This window comes from Pimephales promelas, chromosome 15 (genome assembly GCF_988280905.1).
Source record: "Pimephales promelas chromosome 15, fPimPro1.hap1.1, whole genome shotgun sequence".
Taxonomy (NCBI): Eukaryota; Metazoa; Chordata; class Actinopteri; order Cypriniformes; family Leuciscidae; genus Pimephales; species Pimephales promelas.
The window spans coordinates 21,955,763-21,970,574 of record NC_142783.1 but is presented as its reverse complement, the minus strand read 5'-3'; the positions used below and the strand labels follow the sequence as shown (position 1 = coordinate 21,970,574).

Sequence of the window (14,812 nt, the reverse complement as noted above, 5' to 3'; positions counted from 1 at the left end):
TTATAATAATCTATAATCACTATAAACACACACACACACACACACACACACACACTGCAGTTCAGAGTAATCCAGGAATGAAAACATTGATCAGTCTTTGCCACTTGATCAAATACGACAACTCTCACTGAGATAAGTTTGAACTCTAGTCCTCATATCTGTGTTTGAGTGACAGGACTACAGAGAATACAGAGCGTGTATATATGTGTGTGTGTGTGTGGGTGCGTGAGTGTGCGTGACACCTAAAGAGAGAGGAGAGGAGGGGGAATGCACTGCAGGAGCAAGTGTTTAGACCTGCAGTGCTTCCTCTTTCATTCCCTTTCTGTCTCTCTGCTGATATATATGCTAGGACATTGACAGAAAGTGCAGTAAATTCTCCGAGGGCAATAGCCAGGAGCACACACACACACACACACATACACACAGGCACACACACACACACACACACATACAACATAAAAGTCCCGTTTGAGTGAGGTTCATCTCTGGTTATTAGCATAGATCCACTTAATGTGTCAGTAATGGGAGAAAAAGACTTGCTTATGCAATATCTCTCTTATTTTATACAAACTTGCACATAGAAACTCAAAGATGTGCTTCACAGAGTCCATTCACCCACACACATGGATGAAGTCTTGCAGCCAGTATATTATGAATAAACTCCTCACCCACGGCTCAGTCTGTTACGTGACCCTGTGGAGGACAACCCTCTCTCACAAGCAAAAACTGCTTATATAAAGTCACCAAACCCGCTCCCAGAATTCCCCAGAATAGACTCACGAGTCTAAAAGCATCCGAATTTCCCATTCAAGACTGGCAGAAAGTGCAAGTATTCTACAATCAAAAGGCCAAAAAGGGGTATGACAGGAACCTGTGGGAACAAAAAAAAGCAGCATTTCCTGCTCTGCTGAAATAAATGTCATTCACACATCACAAGTCCCATTTCTGAACATCTAGCGTCCCAAACAAGCTGCCCACCAACCCTACAAGTCCCGAACCTGTTCCAAATGATATCTCTTCTGAGCAAGCGCAAGTGTTTCAGAGCTCCTGATTTCTGAACGTGAGATTAGATGAAGGGACTCACGTCTGCCTACCTGTCAGGTGACGAATGAGTCCGTTTGGCTGTGTTCAACTCGATCACAGACAGGCACACGGTCATGGGTGTGGAGAGCTCTCACTCTTTCTGTTTGACTCACTGCAGTACGCTTGGCTCTTCTGTCACACACATAGTGTCGTCCTTTCCCCTCGATCCGTCCTCTTTCATTCAGGCACTCCAAGCATGATTTTAAAAAATGTGAAGAAAAATAAAAAAAAAAAGGCAGGGAGGCTGCAATGCCCTCCACAGAGAAGTAGCAGTTGGCTGAGCGAAGCCCTCTCTACTGCAGCACCACGCAGGAGACACACACACACACACTCCACACACGCTCTTGACTGATCTACTGAAACACAGCCACAATGAAAACCTGGAGATGGAGTCTAGGAAGGAATGGTGGCCAGGATCTTTGGTTCTCGTTTAATTTGATTTGGTTCCTCCCCTCCCATCTTTCTCTCTCTTGCACAGCTCTATAATTTTATGCCCACTCAAGACCTGTCTCACTCTTTCTTTTTGTTCTTAAATGTGACCGTTCCCTCTGAGAGCAAACCACAAGTGACATCGCTTCCATCCTAGTCCAAACATGGGCAACTTCCTAAAGTCGAGTGTCATGATAACATTCGGAAAGGGGGCGTTTTGAGGGAAGAGATAAAGAGTTGGTGCCTGTATCTGTGCCACTGCACATGAAAGAAAAACAGCTGAACGGAGACAGGCATTTAGACCAGATTTGGTGTCCAAGGGGGCAGTTTAGAGTAGTGCGGCCAGAGGTATGAAGATGACATGAATTCATAAATTATGCCCCTGCCAATACAACTGATTAAGCAATGAATCACAATTCTATTTCTTGGCATTGATACTTTAGAAGAGACATGATTGTTTCATTTATTAATGTGTGTATTCATGTTTTCTATGCCTCAGTGATGAAGATGCTGGCTGTCGAAATGGATGAAAGATTCGAAATGTAATTTATATTGTGAAATAAACAAATTTTCAAGTTTTGAACATTTTCTTTAAAAGGAAATACCATGGCAAGAAATATTTAACATTCAATTTCATGGCCACTAACAAAAAAGATTGTTTGACATTTAATGTGTGACATTGATCCATTGTACAAACAGTCGTCAGATGTTCTTGCTTCTATTGAGGCACAAGAACGTTTTTATAAAATGATACAAGTTATGCTATTATTTCAATACCAGCTTGTATCATTAAGCTGATAATTATTTTCATGTTATGACCGATACATTCTTGATATTCAATTTTATATTATTCTGTCTAAATAAATTTCAAAGAAAACACTTAAATGACATTCTAAATTTTTGCGTTGTTCATATTTAAAAATAAAGTGAATTTAGATATCACAATATTATAATATACAGTATGAAAAATAGATAGATTTGCTAGAGATTACATTTAACAGTGTTATTAAACTACTAATGCTTTTAAAGATTAACTTTAAGTGAGCGATAGATGATGGAAAAATAATCAAAATGTAAAAATATGGAAAATTAGCAAATTTATCAAAATATACTGTATATATATATATATATATATATATATATAGTATATTTTAAATCGCCTGATAGCCAATGGGCCAAATTTATTGTGCATCACTACACTGTAAAAAAAAATGTTAATGGTTTAACTTAAAAAAGTAAGTAACCTGGTTGCCTTAAAATGTTAAATTCTTTAAAATGGAAAAAGTGAGTTAATAGAATGAAGGAGAATTATGTACATTATGTTCTTATTTTTACCTGTAGCCTCTTGGCCAGGTCATGTTTGTAAATGAGAAGTGGTTCTCAAACATTTTACCTGGATAAATAAAGGTAAAAAAAAAGAAAAAAGAATGATTTAATCATCAGAAACTCAAAATGATATGTTATCTTAGCTAAATAAATTATTTAAGTTGATTTGACGAAAGAAAAATTGTTGTCATTACTAATCATGAAAAGATTTCTTTTTTACAATGTAACTTTGTGGATTTAAAATGATTAATTATCATTAAATGATAATTGGTTGCATACCAGATATACAGATTAAGAGTTTTTCACTCAGTGTAACTCATTATCATAATATAATCATTAAAACAAAACAATGAATATTAAAAATAGCAGCATTCTCTCTGGTGGTCTCTATAGCTTTTAGAGCCCACTGTACAAATGGCTTTAAACACTGTGCAAGCACCAGAATCAAAACGCACAAATACACACCTAAACCTAAAAGTGCAGCATGTTCCTGTCTCAGCAACTATAAATTGTAACCAGTAGAATTGCAGTAGATTATTACAATACACAATGAAATATTTATTTAGAGCATCAACACTCATTAATAGTCAGGACAGGAGTTGTTGGATTCTGTATCAGGAGGTAGATAACAAGACCTCTACAATTTTCACTACCAATGAGTACTGAATTGTACAGTATCATTGCATTCTCAATGTAACTTGTTGCTCATTAGAGTTCAGGTAGAATATATGGGAGCTGTTTCAGTCACTCAGTCTCAAAATCTCATTAGAAAATCCTATAGAGGAGTGAAAAGATAGTGTCTTACTGATTTTTCAACTGATTTTTAAAACATTCCCATAATTGTTTATTAATCAAAGGGTGTTGGTGCACGCAACTGTGTCTGTCAGCGTGGGTGAGCATTAACAGCCCCACCAACTCAATTCCCTGCTGAGTTAATGGCCCTCCCAATTCACAGCCTCTGAGAACAACCAACCAGTTCTGTGCGCAATTCAGAAGTGAATTGAGAATTTGTTTACATTTTAATTCAATTCCTGAATCAGAATTGTATGTGAATTGGCATTGCAAATCAAAACCAGAATAGAAACAAAAAACTTTTTTTTCACAAAAATTTAAAGGAGAAAAATAAGTGTAATTTTCATAAGAAAAAGGAAAGTTTGTCGACAATCTTCGTATACTAGTTATAAAGTTTTGGTTTGAAAGTGTATAGACATTAATGGCCTTATAGAAAGACAGGCAAGGTTATTACGAATATTTAAAGGGGTACTTTACTGCTGGCAAAATGGGCTTTCAATAAAACATGGCTGCCTGTACAGTAAAAAGATGGGAATTTAATAGGACTAGAAAAAAACAGAGTACTGTACAGTTTATTGGGAAGAATGAAATGGAGACAATTGTCTGAAATATAAAATCATTGGTTACCCGTAAGCCAATGACATAACGTTTGGTTATGACGTGTGTTATTCGCCAGCTCAGCCGCATCGAACTTCCACTGTAAACACATGTATGCTGCGAAAACGAAACCATTGAGCGAAATACCAGAGTGAACATGGCTGACATGGCCGAGTTTTGCTGCCTCCTTAACCTGATCCTCCATGAGTGCACCCAAGGGGGACACAATCACAACTACCGCCTTGCCGGCCTTTGGCCTGCCCAGTTTCTTGCTGACGATCGGTAATAGTTGAGAAATTAAACTTTTCCCAAAACCTGTCGGGAGTAAGACCACAACATCACCTCCAAATGTTTAACAAACACTCTTCTTGTCCGGGCTTCAGTTTGCAAATGCCGGGAATATTCTCCACAACAGAGTAAATTGAATCTCGTGTCTCCATATCCGCGGCCGTTTTCGATTTCCCTAACCTAAAATACAATCTTAAACTCTGTGCTTAGTGTCTACGGAAGCTAAATGGAGGCCTTAGGCACAATGACAAAGAGGAAAGAATGACTTCTCCACATGAACAAGCAAGCACAGAGACAGTAGCAATTCAGTTCGGCATGTTTTAATTTCAAGGTATATTAGCTTAAAATGTAAAGCTTAATAACTTGTTGTATGCATCTGTAAAGACATGCTAGCCGTGTATAACCGTCTGACACCATCTGCGCTTCCTGCCTCTGTAAAAATCTGAATGAACCTGAGGCCGTGACATGCCAATGTGCTAACCTCACCTCACCAGCACATTATTACAGTATTTGTGTATCTGCCTGGGAGCTTTGTAAACAATTCTCCTTTTTCAAATTATTTTTACAATTCAGACATGCAGTGATGTATAACTGCAATATCTGACATCAAGGACTAGTTTACCAGTTTTCCCCCACACACAATATGTATGGTTTAAACTAGAACTTAATACTGATTAGAACCAAAGAAGCTCTCTTTAAGTCTTACTTAAACACATTTATTTATTTATATATTTATTTATTCAATTAGGGAGATATCACTCCCTCTACTGAAAGTCACCTTAATGAGAGGGATAAATTAAAATCCGTTCAAATTTTCTTCATGGTTAACAATGCAAGAAATTAGCAAATACAATTACTTTCAAGCACAGTTTGATTATAGGGAAATAAATGGATACTGAATACCAACATATTCACAAGCTCCTTTCAGGAGGCCACCTAGCTCATTCACATCTGAAAGGCCTTCGCTATATCTCAAAACCCAAATCAACAACAACAACAAAAAATCAATACATGAAAATGATTGTGTAATAGTCAGTGATCCTAACTTTAGACAATGGTTTGATGCTTTAGCTCACAAAGGGAGCTTAAGATTAATGAACATCCAACAGGATGGCTCCTCTGACTTCATTAGGGAGTCTGTGATGCAGCAAACGGCATCGTTTTATGATATTTACCCCCACATCTGGCGCCATGACAGCCTGATGGATTATGGTTAGTGTGTTTATCCTGACAGGGGACAATAAAACGAGAGTTTATTTGTTTATTTGGCACTGGTCTAAATCTTTTTTTGTGTTTGCATACAGGTCTAAGGAATAATATTATTCCAGTTCACTGCAGGACATCTCACTCTATCTCAGTGGTGCGAAAGCCCTCCATAATCCAACACAATATTCAAAGTATATACACAAATATGCTATTTTATTTCCGGTATTGCTGGCTGTAATTAGGACAAAGATACTTGTTTTTAAACTTTTTCATTGATATTTTGAATCTATTAATGTGGTTAATTAATGTAAAACAGTAAATATGTAATGGAGAGGCAGAGTCGTGCGGATCCATATGCAGTGTAGATTTATTAAGAGTAGTAATACAGGCACGGGTCAACGATCAGCATAGATGTATAACAGACAATCCACAAGAATCACCAATGACATGCAGGGGTCAGGACAGGCAGCAATGATCAAAGTCCAGAAGAGACAGGCGAGGGTCAGGGCAGGCAGCAAGGGTCGTAATCCAGAAACACAGGCAATGGTCAGGGCGGGCAGCAAACGGAGAATCAAAGTCCAAGAACAGTCGAGGGTCGATACACAGAGAATACAGATAAACACAGGGGAAAACGCTCAGAGATGTCGCCGGGGCAAAACAAGACTTCGCACTGATTGAGAGTCAACGGGCTGTTTATATAGGATGGTAAATAGGGAACACCTGTGCCGGTGATTAACCCTAGGTACGGGGCTTATGGGAAATGCAGTTCAATACTCGGGAGACGGAGCTCTATGATGAGCGGAGAGAGCCACGGAGGAGCGATTCATGACAGAGCCCCCCTCCTGCGAGCGGCTCCCGAAGCGAGGATGTGTGCGACGCCGAGGTCTTCCACGGGGTCTCGGGGCAGGTTTAGTGGGGTGTTGTTGATGGAACTCGGAGATCAATGATGGATCCAGAATATCCTGGGACTTTACCCACGATCTCTCCTCAGGACCATACCCCTCCCAGTCGATCAAATATTGTAGTTCCCTGCCTCGGCGTCTTGAGTCAAGAATCTCTCTCACCCGGTACGCCTCCTCGCCTTCGATGATGATGGGAGGGGAGCTCGTCTCCGCTACCTCGTCCTGGTCCCTCTCTCCACTCGGAGCTCCGGCAGGTTTGAGCAATGAAACATGGAAAGTGGGAGAGATACGGTAAGTAGATGGCAATGCAAGTCGGTATGATACAGGGGTGATTTGTCTGAGAATTTTGAATGGACCCACGTACCTAGGGCTCAGCTTCTTGCTGGGAAGACGGAGGCGTAGGTCCCTGGATGACAGCCAGACCCATTGTCCTGGTTGATAGTTGTGCCCTCCTCTCCGATGACGGTCCGCTTGCTCTCTGAAACGTCGAACTGCCCGTTGTAAATGAACATGAGCACTATTCCAGGTCTCCTCACTTCTCCGAAGCCAATCGTCAATGGCCGGTACATCCGTAGGTTCCCCGGACCAGGGAAATAGAGGTGGTTGATAACCCAGAATGCATTGAAATGGTGTTAGACCTGTGGACGGTTTACGTAGGGAATTTTGAGCATATTCAGCCCACACCAGAAAACGACTCCACTCCTGTTGATTTTGGTTGCAGTATGTCCGCAGGAAACGAGTGAGTTCCTGGTTGAGCCTCTCTACTTGTCCATTGGCCTGTGGATGATATCCGGAGGTTAAACTGACATTGATATTTAACTTTTCACATAGAGCCTGCCATACCCGCGACGTGAACTGAGGACCCCTGTCAGACACGATATCCTCGGGTAGTCCGTACAGCCGAAACACCTGTTGCATCAAAGCCTCTGCTGTCTGTAGCGCTGTGGGAAGTTTGACCAATGGAATGAACCGACAAGCCTTAGAAAACCGGTCGACCACCGTTAGAATGGTTGTGAAACTCTGTGAGGACGGGAGATCGGTGACAAAATCAATTGCGATGTGGGACCATGGGCGTTGTGGTACGGGAAGTGGTTGGAGTAATCCGGCAGGTCTCTGGTGAGATGATTTTGAGATGTTACATGCAATGCATTGCTTTACGAAGGAGATCACGTCCGCCTGAAGCGTTGACCACCAGAATCGGTTCATGACTAGGTGAGTAGTGGCTGTGATTCCAGGATGGCCTGAGCTGGGAGTATTATGCACCCATTCCAGCACTCGAGTGCGAAGAGAAGTCGGTACATATGTACGATCTGGAGGACAGTCCGAGGGTGGTTGCTCCTCCTGCTGAGCGGCTGAAATTTCTGTCATGATATCCCACTGGATGGGAGCCACGATGACGGCGGAGGGCAGAATGGGTTCTGAAGTATGAGCATTGGGTGAACTATCAAATTGTCTTGAGAGAGAGTCCGCCTTACCATTCTTGGATCCGGGACGGTACGTCACTTTGAAGTCGAATCGACTAAAGAACAAGGACCACCTGGCCTGTCTGGGATTCAGTCTCTTGGCTGTCTTGATGTACTCTAGGTTACGGTGATCGGTTAGAACGGTGAATGGGAGATGCGCTCCCTCCAACCAATGCCGCCACTCCTCCAAGGCTGCTTTCATGGCTAGAAGTTCCCGGTCTCCCACATCATAGTTTCTCTCAGCAGAATTTAATTTTCGTGAATAATATGCACAAGGGAAGAGCTTCTCTGGATTGCCCTGTCGTTGTGACAGTACTGCCCCGATGCCTGTATCCGACGCATCCACTTCAACGATGAACTCTCGCTCTGGGTCGGGGTGATGCAGAATAGGAGCGGTGGTAAATCTCTCCTTCAACTGTTGAAAAGCTCTTAGACTGCTGGGTGACCACTTCAATTTATGTCCACCACCTTGCAACATGGAAGTGAGTGGTGCGGCGATGACGCTGAAGTTTCTGATGAAACGACGATAAAAGTTTGCAAAGCCCAAGAAACGTTGTAGTTGTTTGACGTTCTTGGGTTGTGGCCAATCTACCACGGCCTGAACCTTGTCTCCATCCATGGTGACCCCCTCAGCGCTGATGATGTAACCCAGGAAAGCGATCTGCGTCTGATGAAACTCACATTTAGGTAGTTTTGCGTATAGTTGATTCTCAATGAGGCGCTGTAGCACTGCTCTCACCTCTTTCACATGATCCTCAAACGTCTCGGAATAGATCAGGATATCATCGATGTAGACAATGAGATTCCGATTGAGCATATCTCGGAAGATCTCATTAACAAAGGACTGAAAAACAGAAGGACTGTTAGCTAATCCGAAAGGCATCACGGTGTATTCATAGTGCCCCGTAGTGGTTGAAAAGGCTGTCTTCCACTCATCTCCCTCTCGGATCCGTATCAAGTTATATGCGTTTCTCAAGTCGAGCTTGGTAAAATACTTGGCGGTACGGAGCTGTTCAAGAGCAGCGGGAACCAGAGGCAATGGATAGCGGAACTTAACGGTGATCTCATTCAAACTGCGGTAATCAATACAGGGTCGTAAACCTCCATCCTTCTTCTTAACGAAGAAAAAGCCAGCTGAAGCAGGAGAAGTAGATGGTCTTATGAAGCCCTTGGATAGCTGTTCTTCGATGTAGGTCTTCATCGCTTCAGATTCTGGCTGTGAAAGAGGGAATATTCTTCCTCGAGTAGGAGAGGCGCCGGTAATGAGATCGATCGCGCAGTCATAGGGACGGTGAGGAGGAAGTTTGGTTGCCTGATCCTCACTGAAGGCTAACGAGAGATCTTGATATTGAACAGGAATCTTGACTGATTCTGGAACTTCGGAATGAGGAATGGATAAGGACACCTTGGTGATGGAACGGAGACAATCCCTGTGACATGCATTAGACCACTGAACTATCTGTTTTTCAGACCAAGAGATGACGGGGTTGTGTTTCTCCAACCAGGGTAGTCCTAGAATGATTGGGTGTCGTGGTGAGTCAATGGTGAACAGTTGGATGATTTCAGAGTGAAGGGTGCTGGTCTTTAAAGTTACTTCTTGCGAGATGTATTGTATCTCGCCATTCCCCAGCGGACGTCCATCTAACGCTGCTACAGCCCTCGGAGGTGAGCATGGGAGAAGAGAGATATGGTAAGTCTTGGCGAAAGATAGATCAATAAAATTTCCAGCCGCCCCAGAATCTACTAGTGCTGTAGTATTAATCCTATCTCCTCCAAAGTACAGCGTAACATCCAGTTCAAACACATTAGAGGAATTGGAATTGTAACTCACCGCTTTGGGATCTCGTGATGTGGGTCGCTTGGGACATGTCGCCCTCATGTGGCCAGATTCCCCGCAGTAGAGACACAGTCGGTTACGTACTCTTCTCTCTCTCTCCTCCTGAGTTAGATGGGTGTAGCCGATCTGCATGGGTTCACTTTCCTGAACAGCAAATGGAGCTGAATTGCCTCTGTGACCCTGGGGAACTCTCCGAGCTCGTATAAGATTATCCAGCCGAATTGATAAGTTGATGAGTTGTTGTAGTGACTTTCCCTCATCCCGACAAGCCAGTTCTCCCTGAAGCTCTGTATTCAGACCCTTACGGTACAGCAGCTTGAGTGGATCATCGCCCCAGCCTGTCTGTGCAGCAAGAGTCCGGAAGGACAGAGCGTAATCAGCTGCTGAAGAATCGCCCTGACGTAACGCAAGCAGCAGCTCTCCTGGTTCCTTTCCTCCGGCGGGATGCTCAAACACTTCTTTGAATTGTAGCATAAAGTTGTGATAGGACGGGAATGATAGATTACCTCCCTCCCACAGTGCGGTTGCCCACTCCAGAGCTCTGCCAGTTAATAATGAGCAGATGAGAGACACTTTACTTTCATCTGTTTGATAGAATTGGGGCTGTTGATTAATAAAGATGGAACATTGTAGCAAGAAACCTTTACACTTAACGGGACTGCCATCATACTTCTCAGGGAGAGATAGGCGAGGAGGGTTGGCTGCATTACTCCCGAGAGGAGGCGAGGGATCGGGCTCTGGTGAGGGAATCGCCGCAGCGACGGCAGGTGGCGTCAGGAACTGAACAGACTTGACTAACTGCTCAGTAAGTGTCGTGAGTTTGACCAGCTGTTGCTGGTGAGACGCCAGAATGTTAGCCTGAGTAGACAGTTCAGATACTAGATGATGCATGGCCGCTGGATCCTGTGTCGGCGAAGTCTTCTGTAATGGAGAGGCAGAGTCGTGCGGATCCATATGCAGTGTAGATTTATTAAGAGTAGTAATACAGGCACGGGTCAACGATCAGCATAGATGTATAACAGACAATCCACAAGAATCACCAATGACATGCAGGGGTCAGGACAGGCAGCAATGATCAAAGTCCAGAAGAGACAGGCGAGGGTCAGGGCAGGCAGCAAGGGTCGTAATCCAGAAACACAGGCAATGGTCAGGGCGGGCAGCCAACGGAGAATCAAAGTCCAAGAACAGTCGAGGGTTGATACACAGAGAATACAGATAAACACAGGGGAAAACGCTCAGAGATGTCGCCGGGGCAAAACAAGACTTCGCACTGATTGAGAGTCAACGGGCTGTTTATATAGGATGGTAAATAGGGAACACCTGTGCCGGTGATTAACCCTAGGTACGGGGCTTATGGGAAATGCAGTTCAATACTCGGGAGACGGAGCTCTATGATGAGCGGAGAGAGCCACGGAGGAGCGATTCATGACAAAATAAATTAAACATAATTTATTTTGTGATTCCAGAAGTTATGTTCTGCAATCCAAAAATGTATGTTGTTCAATATAAAAAGTTATTGAGGGAAAATAAAAATAAACAAAATCCTTTTTGTGTGCTCATTTTTAGCTGTTTAATTTTGATTAGTGATAGTGTTTTTGATATAATAATTAATTAATTAAAAACCGTTTAGATCAATTTAAATAAAATTTGCTGAGGATCCATAAAAATCAACAAAACTTGTTGAAGTGTGAAATGAATATGTAAGGTTTCCGCTATTGCATCAGCACACAACTGAATGGCTCCCCCTTTGAAATCACTTCAAATTCACAACCCTAGTCCCTAAAAGAAAAGAGCACTTTGTGTGTCTGTTCAGATAAAAATTGAAGTGACTTCAGTGTATTCTTGTAAAATGTACTTGAGTAGCCTATATTGTTTTAGGACAGGATCCACACAAGACTGACATTTGATTGTAGTGAGGCAAACTCTTTAAAGTTCAGAGAGAGTATTGACCTTCATAAGTCTGCTCTGGGAAAGAGGTACGTTGAACGAATGCAAAGCAAGATACATCCTCAGTCTTGATCCTTCCTGCTTACATTTGTTCAAGCTTATTACTGCTTCTCTTGAATGATTCCAGGGATTATCGCTGAACTACACATACCATGCATGGTTTCAAACAGACAAAGAATCTGCATTTAAATTCAACCAACGTAGTCGAAAATCTTCTACATTTATTTGGCACCACCATCTGATTTTCTGTCACCTCGGAAGACATTAGACATTTTCATACTGACTCACTATCTAGAGGTCAACAAGGATGGAAAAAGTAATTATGTTTAAGTAATTGTAGATGATTGCTTTGAAGAATCCTCACACTTAGAAGGGCTCCAGACTGAATAAAATGGAAAAAAAAAAATTGCAACGATAATTTAAAAGTTGTAGTCTGGACAACTTTGTTTGTTTAAATGAACGGGACGCACCAAGATGAAAGCGCAGACTGCCTGTCGTGGGTACTGAAAATGGCAAAATGTGCTTTTCGTGTCATGCATATACTATGCATTCATGGGATGGTCAAGGGGAAAGTGGGAGTGTCACATAAAGAGATGGGACGGAAAAGTAAACTTTATTTAGCGCCGACCTTTATCCTCCAAGATTAAGCAGCTACGGAATATTAAATACGCCCAATTTACGATATAGTGGGTGGCTTTCTGCGTCTTGGCCATGGCGCTATTAATGCTGGGTTCGCAAATGTATGTACATTCGGACTCTTTTTTGAGAGTCAAAAAAGTACTGAGCGTGAGCTATGACTATGAACTGGTTCTTTGTAATTATTCTGTCAAAAAGAGTCACAGAACATTCTCGAACTAGCACATGAGTTACTTTGAAGGTCTTTGAATTAGACATGTTAGTGAGTGAATTTTTTAGAATCATTAGTTCCTAACTGACTGAATCATGAATCATTTTTCTGTTTGATTCAAATGAATGTATTTAAAGATACATATTTTCAATAGTGGTCTGTTGCAATAAATGGGTCAATTGGTGCAAATGGAATTCAAATATTACACAACAAATATTATTGGTCACCTTATTATCGGTCGTTGAATCAAAAAAAAACTGTGTAGGTGACATTTGATTCATAATCAACACAATATCTGACTTTTTTCAGACAGAAAAATTCTTACAAAACACAGTGACATTTATAAATACAGTAGTGATATATTACAAACATAAAAATATGCATTCACTAAAATCAAGATCACTACAATGACAGCATCAAATAGGAACTAATGTGTTTCTGAACAAACATCTTTATTCAGCAATTCTTTCAACTAAAGATTTTTGGCTCTCAAATGTTTACATTACTGTAGAAGCCAAAGGCTCCCAAAATCATTTTCTAGTCTGGAATCCTGCTTAGATTCCTTTCAGCCTCTCCCTATTTGTCATCTTCAGCACTATCCATAATGTTTCAAACCCCTGGTGACCTGTGTATCATATTGCTATGCATCTGAAAGATCAAGCATAGTTTCTATGACAACTGATACACAAATGGCCATGGTGATTGGTGATGTTATAAGCTGGTTCTTATCTAGAGATTCAGATTTGACTTTCCTGTAGAACATGAGGTTAAGCAGTTGTTGTAAAAATAAACAAATAAAGGAAAAAAAGAATGAAACTGGATGAGACATCCACCATTTTAATGAGTGCTGAACAGGCCTTATTGCCACCCAAACGGGGACGATTAAAATGTAAAGACTCAGTTGTTAATTTAAGAACAATTAATTAAAATGATTTTAAAAGGTGGACATATAATGGAAACATGTTGTACTGTATATGAATATGTTTACTTTAAGAACCCATTACTTTGTTATATTAGAGAACCCTTGTTCCCTGAGATCAGTTCAAGTTCCCACAATCCTCGCTGCCCTGGGGAGACTACTATCCTGAGAGGGGAAAGCCCTCGGTCTATGAGAACCTGATTAAAAATATAAATCTTTAAAGTGATTTAATTATAGAGCTGTGATGGACCATTACAGATCCTCTTTGTGTAAAGACATCGTTAAAATAGTCTGAGTGGCTCAATCTTAATTTTATCAAGCGACGAGAATACTTTTGGTGTGCAAAAAAAAACCAAACAAAAATAATGACTTTATTCAACTATTCATTTCCTTCTCTGTTGGCTGAGATTTCACATAGTGAAACTACACAAAGATTCTAGGTTGTACGTCACACGCATCATCACACACATGACCAGTGTCAGCCAATAATGAGCTGATGCGACGTGCAACACAGAAGCTTTGCGCAGTTTCACTGCGTGAAATCTCGGCCAACAGAGAAGGAAATGAATAGTTGAATCAAGTCGTTATTTATGTTTGTTTTTTTGCGCACAAAAAGTATTAAAAACGATGTCTTTCAAAACTTTTTGGCCGGCCAGTTTTAGGGCTGTCAAACGATTAATCGCGATTAATCGCATCCAAAATCAAAGTTTGTGTTTACATAATATATGTGGGTGCACTGTGTATAATTATTTTATATATATGAATACACACACATGCTTGTATATATTTAATAAATATTTTCATGTATACGGTATTTAGATTTAAATATAATTTATATTATATATAAATATAAATATTTTATATATAAATAATATTTTTTTCTTAAATATACATGCATGTGTGTGTATTTATATATATACAAAATAATTATACACAGTGCACCCACATATATTATGTAAACACAAACTTTTATTTTGGATGCGATTAATCACGATTAATCCTTTGACAGCCTTAGTTTCAATCCCTTCCAGCTCTCAGATTTAATCAAAAATATCTTCATTTGTGTTCCAAAGATGAACGAAAGTCGTACGGGGTTGGAACAACATGAGGGTGAGCAATTACTGACAGAATTTTCATTTTTGGGTGAACTAACCTTTTAAACTGGCAAAACGAGTC

At 41.0% G+C, this 14,812-nt stretch overlaps 1 protein-coding gene across 3 annotated transcripts in view; it reads right to left on the bottom strand.

The window, feature by feature from the left end:
- The window catches only part of dlgap2a (DLG associated protein 2a), a 128,710-nt gene that overhangs the window by 95,242 nt on the left and 18,656 nt on the right, over nucleotides 1-14,812 (bottom strand). For 2 of the 3 annotated variants that reach the window (XM_089120364.1, XM_089120365.1), the window contains exon 1: nucleotides 1,095-1,450. The exons of the other annotated variant lie outside the window; for it this stretch is intronic. The gene's annotated coding sequence lies outside the window, so the exon portion shown is untranslated. Of the gene's footprint in view, nucleotides 1-1,094; nucleotides 1,451-14,812 lie in introns of those variants that run through there. 3 annotated transcript variants of the gene reach the window in all.